Genomic DNA, 7,719 nt, shown 5'->3' on the forward strand with positions numbered 1-7,719 from the left:
CTCTATGCACTGCTTTGGCTTCATCCATAAGCTTTGCTATGTGATATTTTTATTTAGTTCATAGCATTTTAAAATTTCTTTTGTGGCTTCTTTTCTAACTTGTGTTATTTAGAGATCTATTGTTTTATATCCAAGTGTTTTGGGATTTTCCCATCTGTCTTTCTGTTACCAATTTCTAGTTTAACTCCATTGTGGTATGAGAGTTTGTTCTGGTGAGAACATTAAAGCTGTACTCTCATGGTAACTTTCAGTATACAATACAGTGGTACCTTGATACACGAGCACTTTAAATCATGAGCAATTTGAGAGACGAGCAGTCACTCACTGGGTTTTTTGCTTTAAGTCACGAGCAGATATTTCAATCATGAGCTTCCACCACCCTCCACTAGATTTGACAAACGAGCTAATTGAGTTATGAGCTTGGCCATGAAATGAATTAAATTTGTGTGTCGAGGTACCACTGTACAGTATTGTTAACTATAGTCATGATGCTGTACATTAGATCCCCAGAACTTATTCATCTTAAAACTGAGTTTGTGCCCTTTGACTAACATCTGCCCTTTCCCGCTACCTTTCTGCCTCTGGAAACCACCATTCTACTCTCTGTTTCTATGAGTTCAATGTTTTTAGATTTCATATATAAGAGAGCTTATGCAGTGTTTCCCTTTGTCTGTCTGACTTATTTCACTTAGCATAATGCCCTCAAGTTCTGTTCATGTTTTTACAAGTGGCAGGATTTTCTTTTTTTTATGACTGATCAATATTTGTATGTACATATACTTACCTGTTGATGTTTAGGTTGTTTCCATGTCTTGGCTATTGTGAATAATGCCAAGTGAATGTGGGAATGCAGGTATCTCTTTGAGACAGTGATTTCATCTCCTTCAGCAATATACTCAGAAGTGGTATTACTGAATCATGTGTTACTTCTGTTTTTAATTTTTTGAGGAACCTCCATATTATTTTCCATAGTGGCTGTGCAACTTCACACTCCTACCAACAGTGACCCAGTGTTTCCTCTTGCTAGCATTTGTTTTTAATTCTTTGTTGGGCAATTACTGTATCTTCATTTATTTGAAAGTTGACTGTATTCCTTTGGTGGAGTCATATTCCCTGGGTTTTAATGATCTATGTAATCTTGTGTAGGTGTTTGCACATTTGAAGAAGCAGTCATATTTTTCAGACTTTATGAACCTACTTCATAAGGAATGATCTTCATCTGCAGAGGGGGGTATGCTGGAGCATGCTATGCCCTTGGGTCATCTTTACTCTTATGTGTTGTTATTCTTAAGTTGTTTTTGTTCTTCTTTGTTGCTGAGTTTATTTATTTATATTTTAGCATGTGTGCAAGAGAGATAGACAGGGAAAAACAGACAAGAAGGGAGAGAGATGGGAAACATCAATCTTGTTGTGGCACCTTAGTTGTTCATTGATTGCTTTCTGATATATGCCTTGACCAGGGAAGGGGGGTGGGCTCCAGCCAAGCCAGTGACCTTGGGCTCAAGACAACGATCGTGGGCTTCAAGTGAGTGACCTTTGGGCTCAAGCCAATGACCATGGGGACATGTCTCTGATCCCACACTCAAGCCAGTGATTCCATGCTCAAGCTGGTGAGCCTGTGCACAAGCCGGATGAACCCATGCTCAAGCTGGATGAAACCATGCTCAAGCTAGCAACTTTGGGATTTCAAACCTGGGCCCTCTGTGACCCAGGCCAATGCTTTACCCACTGTGCCACCACCTGGTCAGGGTTAAGTGGACTCCAGAGCTCTTCCAGAACATTTATTATACATGAATAGCTGGCTAATTGTTGATTTTTGTGGAGGCAGTCTCAACCAGTTCCTTCAAAAACCTGATCATAAGAATAAATGACTTTTTCTTTCTTTCTTTTTTTTTTTCTGAAGCTGGAAACGGGGAGAGACAGTCAGACAGACTCCTGCATGCACCTGACCGGGATCCACCTGGCACGCCCACCAGGGGTGATGCTCTGCCCCTCCGGGAGGTTGCTCTGCCACAGCCAGAGCCACTCTAGTGCCTGGAGCAGAGGCCAAGGAGCCATCCCCAGTGCCCGGGCCATCTTAGCTCCAATGGAGCCTTGGCTGCGGGAGGGGAAGAGAGAGACAGAGAGGAAGGGGGGGGGGTGTGGAGAAGCAAATGGGCGCTTCTCCTATGTGCCCTGGCCGGGAATCGAACCCAGGTCCCCCACACGCCAGGCCGATGCTCTACCACTGAGCCAACCGGCCAGGGCCAAATAACTTTTTCTTGAGGCAGTTCCAAACCTCAAGAAAGTGTGGGGGACGACACTTTTACTGTCTACTATGAGAGAATGAGTTAGAGTTTGTGGCAACCATGAGAATGTGCTCTTGAATCTCCAAATACAAGGTGAGTAATTGACCAAAGGCCCCAGCTCCTGTTTTCTGAAATTCATCACTGAATTTGCAGACAGAAGCCATGGTTCCCACAGGCTCTTACTAGCCAAGAATTGAGCTGAGTAAGAATACTAAAACAAGCCATCCCTTGCAGACATGGAGATCCTCTGTGGCCAACTTTGGTTTGAGGATTCCCTCACTACCCTGATGAACCTTCCTTAGACAGTTGGGAAGTATTGGATGTTTTCATTCAATCTTCCTTCTCTCTCCTTCACTGGGGTCAGAATTGCATTGTGTTCTCACAGCTTTGCTTCCAGACTTTCCTGACTCTCTCTTTAGTTTCTCTCATAAACATTTTCTCTTAAAACACACATTCAATTCCATCTTGATGTTAGCTTCTTAGAGGACTCAAGATTTTTGCATAGTAGTGACCCGAAGAAGCAGGAGTAAGTCAGAGACCTTTTTGGGAAAGAGACTGACGTGGAAGGTCTCACATCTAGGGCTGTAGAAATCTGACACACTCAGATAATACTGACTTTCTGGAATTGAATGCTCCCTCTAGCTCCCTCTAGGTAAAACTTGGGAAGGCTTGTTGAATGGATGAAGTCAGGTTGACAGAGCTCTGGAAACAGTTCATGATAACTAACCTAATAGAGCGGATGACATAGAGCCTTAAAAAATACAAAATAAATAAATAAAATCAAGACTTGGTTCTTGGAAAAGATAAGATTGAGAAATCATTAACCAGACTCATAAAGATGAAAAGAGAACACAAATAAAATCAGAAATGAAAGAGGAGGGCGCTGGCCGGTTGGCATGGCGGTAGAGCATCAGCCTGGAGTGTGGAAATCCCAGGTTCGATTCCTGAACAGGGCACACAGAAGAAGCGCCCATCTGCTTCCCTACCCCTTTCCTCTTCTTCCTCTCTATCTCTCTCTTCCCCTCCTGCAGCCAAGGCTCCATTGGAGCAAAGTTGGCCCTGGCACTGAGGATGGCTCCACAGCCTCCACCTCAGGCACTAGAATGGCTCCTGCTGCAATGGAGCAATGCCCCTGTTTGCAGAGCATCGCCTCCTGGTGGGCATGCCGGATGTATCCCGGTCGGGCTCATGTGAGAGTCTGTCTGATTGCCACCCTGCTTCACACTTCAGAAAAATACAAAAAGGAAAAAAAAATAAATAAAAGAAAGAGAGGAATTAATAACTGGCAGCACAGAAAAACAAAGTATTGTAAGAAAATATTATGAACAACTATATGCCAACAAATTGTACAACCTGGTAAAAATGGATAAATTCTTATAGACATACACTCATCTGAAACTGATTCAAAAAGAATCAGAAAATCTGATTAGTGATTACAGCTGATAAAATTGAAGCAGTAACTAAAAAACTCCCAGCAAACATAAGCCCTAGACTGGATGGCTTCACAGGTGATTTTGTCAAACATTCAAAGAACTAACACCTATCCTTTTCAAACAATTCCCCAAAAATTCAAGAGGAGGTAAAACTCTCAAGCTTATTTTACGAGGCCAGCATTATTCTAATTCCAAAACTAGGTAAAGATGCTACTAAGAAAAGTATAGGCCAATATTCCTGATGAACATAGGTGCAAAAATCCTCAACAAAATATTAGCAAACTGGCTCTGGCCAGTTAGCTCAGTTGGTTAAGAGCATCATCCCAAAACGACAAAGTTGCAGGTTTGATCCTGGTCAGGGCATACATGGGAAGCAACTAATGAATGTATGACTGAGTGGAATAACAAGTGAATACTTCCTTTCCCCTTCCCCTCTCTCTCCCTTCTTCTTTGTCTCTAAAAACAAACAAACAAGCCCTGGCTAGATAGCTTGGTTGGAGTGTGGTCCCAGAGCGGTTGCCAGTCTGATTCCCCAGTCAGGGCACATACAGGAGCAACTTGATGTTCCCGTCTCTCTCTCTCCTTCTCTCTGTCTCTCTCTCAAAATAAATAAATAGATAAAAAATATATTTATATTAAGAAATTGGATCCAACAAAAAATTAAAAAGATCATACACCATAATCAAGTGGGTTTTATTTCTGAAATGCAATATTGTTACAGTATTTACAAGTCAATTTATGTAATACATCACATAAACAATATGAAGGATAAAAATAACATGATCATATCAATAGATGCAGAAAAGGCATTTTATAAAATTCAGCACCCATTTATGGTAAAAGCTCTCACCAAAGTGGGAATATAGGGAACATACCACAACATAATAAGGGCCATACATGAAAAACCCATAACTAACATTTTGCTCAATGGAGAAAACCTACAAGCATTTCCCTTAATGAGCTTAAGCGGAATAAGTGGAGTAAGATAGAGATGTCTGTTTTCACCACTCTTTTTCAACATAGTACAGGAAGCCCTATCCACAGCAATCAGACAAGAGGAAGAAATAAAAGTCATCCAAATTGGAAAGGAAGAAGTAAAACTCTCTTTTTTTTTGCACATGACTTGATAAAGTGTATAGAGAACCCTAAAGACTTCACCAAAAAAACTACTAGAACTGATCAAATGAATTCAGCAAAGCATCAGGATACAAAATTAATATTCAGAAATTTATTGCATTTTATATACCAATAATAAACTATGAAAAAGGGAAACTAAGAAAATCCTATTTACAATTGCATCCCCCCAAATACCTAGGAATAAATTTAACCAAGAAGGTAAAAGACCTGTACTCAGAAAATTATAAGACACTGAAGAAAGAAATTGAAGAAGATGCAAATGAATGGAAGCATATACTGTGTTTATGGATAGGAAGAATTAACATCATTAAAATATCTATAGTACTCAAAACAAGCTATAAATTCAATGCAAAATATGAGTGGTGTATTTTGCAGAACTAGAACAGATATTCCAAAAATTTATACAAAACCATAAAAAGCCCTGAATAACCTCAGCAATATTAAGAAAGAAAATTGCCTGACCTGTGGTGGCGCAGTGGATAAAGCATCGACCTGGAAATGCTGAGGTTGCCGGTTCGAAACCCTGGGCTTGCCTGGTCAAGGCACATATGGGAGTTGATGCTTCCAGCTCCTCCCCCCTTCTCTCTCTCTCTCTGTCTCTCTCTTCCCTCTCTCCCTCTCTGTCTCTCCTCTCTAAAAATGAATAAATAAAAATAAAAAAAAATAAAAAAAAAAGAAAATTAAAGTTGGGGGGTATTGCACTACCTAAAATTAAACTATACTACATGACCATGTCAATTAAAACAGCATGGTACTGCCTGACCAGGTGGTGGCGCAGTGGATAGAGCATTGGACTGGGATGCGGAAGGACCCAGGTTCGAGACCCCGAGGTCACCAGCTTGAGCACGGGCTCATCTGGCTTGAGCAAAGAGCTCACCAGCTTGGACCCAAGGTCGCTGGCTCCAGCAGGGGGTTACTCGGTCTGCTGAAGGCCCGCGGTCAAGGCACATGTGAGAAAGCAATCAATGAACAACTAAGAAGTCGCAACGCGCAACGAGAAACTGATGATTGATGCTTCTCATCTCTCTCCGTTCCTGTTTGTCTGTCCCTGTCTATCTCTGCCTCTGTAAAAAAAAAAAAAAAAAAAACCAGCATGGTACTGGCATAAAAACAGACATATAGATCAATGAAAATCATAGAGAGCCCAGAAATAAACCCGTGTCTATAAGGTCAATTAATATTTGACAAAGAAGGAAAGAACATACAATGGGGTTAATTGGTTAATTTAAGAGAGTCTATTCACCTGTTCTGCCACCACTGCCTGGATCCTGAGTATTTCACCAACTGTTGATGAGAAATTCCAGAAGATGAGAACACACAGCTCCAGCCCGAGATGATGTCTAGGGAAGGCTCTGTGGCTCTGTCTTACAGTGGTGGCCTGGCCACCTGCTGCACTCTAATGTGACTGAAGGAACAAGGCTATGATGTCATTGCCTACTTGAGTAATATTGGATGGAAGGAAGACTTGAGGAAGCCAGGAAGGAGGCTTGGGGCTAAATAGGTGTTCATTGAGGACGTCAGCAAGGAGTTTGTGGAGGAGTTCACCTGGCCCATCATTCAGTCCAGTGTACTGTAGGAGGACCACTACCTTCTGGGCATCTCTAGGACCAGGCCCTGCATTGCCTGCAAACAAGTGGGCCAGCTCTAGGGAGCCAAATATGTGTCCCATAGCACCATGGGAAAGGGGAATGACCAAGTTCACTTTGAGCTCATCTCCTACTCACTGGACCCCTAGATTAAGGTAATCATACTCTGGAGAATGCCTGAGTTCTACAATCGGTTCCAGAGCTGCAACGATCTGATGGGCTATGCAAATCAACACAGAATCTCTATACTGATCAACCCATGTATGAGAACCTCATTTACCTCAGCCTTCTGGAATCCTGGAGAATCCCAAGAAGCAATCATCTCCAACTTGGGGGCTCCAAGCCTTTACACAAAGACCCAAGATCCAGCCAAAGATCCCAACAGCCCTGACATCCTTGAGATTGAATTAAAAAAAGAGGTCCCCATGAAGGTGACCAACGTCAAGGATGGTGCCATCCATGCATGTCTTGGAGCTCTTATTTACCTGAATGAATTTGCAGGCAAATATGGCGTGGGCTGCATCAACATTGTGGTGAACCACGTCATCTGGACAAAGTACCAGGGTACCTACAAGACCCTAATGGGGATGGTCTTTTACTACGCTCATTTAGACATCAAGGCCTTCACTATGGATCAGGAATTGTGCAAAATCAAACAAGGTGTGGGCTCTCAATTTGCCGAGCTGGTGTACACCAGTTTCTGACACAGCTCTGTATATGAATTTGCCAGCTACTGTACAGCAAGTCACAGGATCGCCTGGAGAGGAAAGTTCTGGTGTCTCAAGGGTCAGGTACACATCCTCTGCCGGGTGTCCCCACTGCCCCTCTAGGATGAAGAGCTGGTGAGCATAAACAAGCAGGGTGAATACAAGCCAATTGATGCCACTGATTCTATCAGCATCAACTCCCTGAGGCTGAAGGAATACCATCACCTCTAGAGCAAGGCCAGGGGCAAATAGACCAGCTGGCAATGAGGAAGTGGGCCTCTTCACTTTGCCCATTTCTCACATACAGGCACTAATTGTGATAATCTTGCAGTTGTGACTTCCTTTATGGGATGGGCCTGGTAGTATAGTGGGGGTGCCAGGCCCCAGCTTTGTTACCTGGTCCCCTATAGCCTACCAAAGTAGTCAGTGAAGGGAAGAATGGGGGTTGGCTATTGGGGGAGCTATTAAATGACCATTTAAAAAAAGATACATTAGCTCTGGCGGGTTGCTCAATGGTAGAGCATTGGCCCAGCATGTGGATGTCCTGGGTTCAATTCCCAGTTAGGGC

At 42.7% G+C, this 7,719-nt stretch overlaps 1 protein-coding gene and 1 pseudogene across 1 annotated transcript in view; both read left to right on the forward strand.

Moving 5' to 3' along the window:
- The window catches only part of IK (IK cytokine), a 76,884-nt gene extending 71,242 nt beyond the window's left edge, over nucleotides 1-5,642 (forward strand). The window contains exon 21 of the mRNA XM_066272717.1: nucleotides 5,625-5,642. The gene's annotated coding sequence lies outside the window, so the exon portion shown is untranslated. The remainder of the gene's footprint in view (nucleotides 1-5,624) is intronic.
- Nucleotides 5,643-6,194: 552 nt separating this feature from the next.
- On the forward strand, nucleotides 6,195-7,403 carry LOC136335968 (argininosuccinate synthase pseudogene; annotated as a pseudogene).
- Nucleotides 7,404-7,719: the final 316 nt, after the last annotated feature.

The sequence above is a fragment of the Saccopteryx bilineata genome, chromosome 4 (assembly GCF_036850765.1).
Source record: "Saccopteryx bilineata isolate mSacBil1 chromosome 4, mSacBil1_pri_phased_curated, whole genome shotgun sequence".
NCBI lineage: Eukaryota > Metazoa > Chordata > Mammalia > Chiroptera > Emballonuridae > Saccopteryx > Saccopteryx bilineata.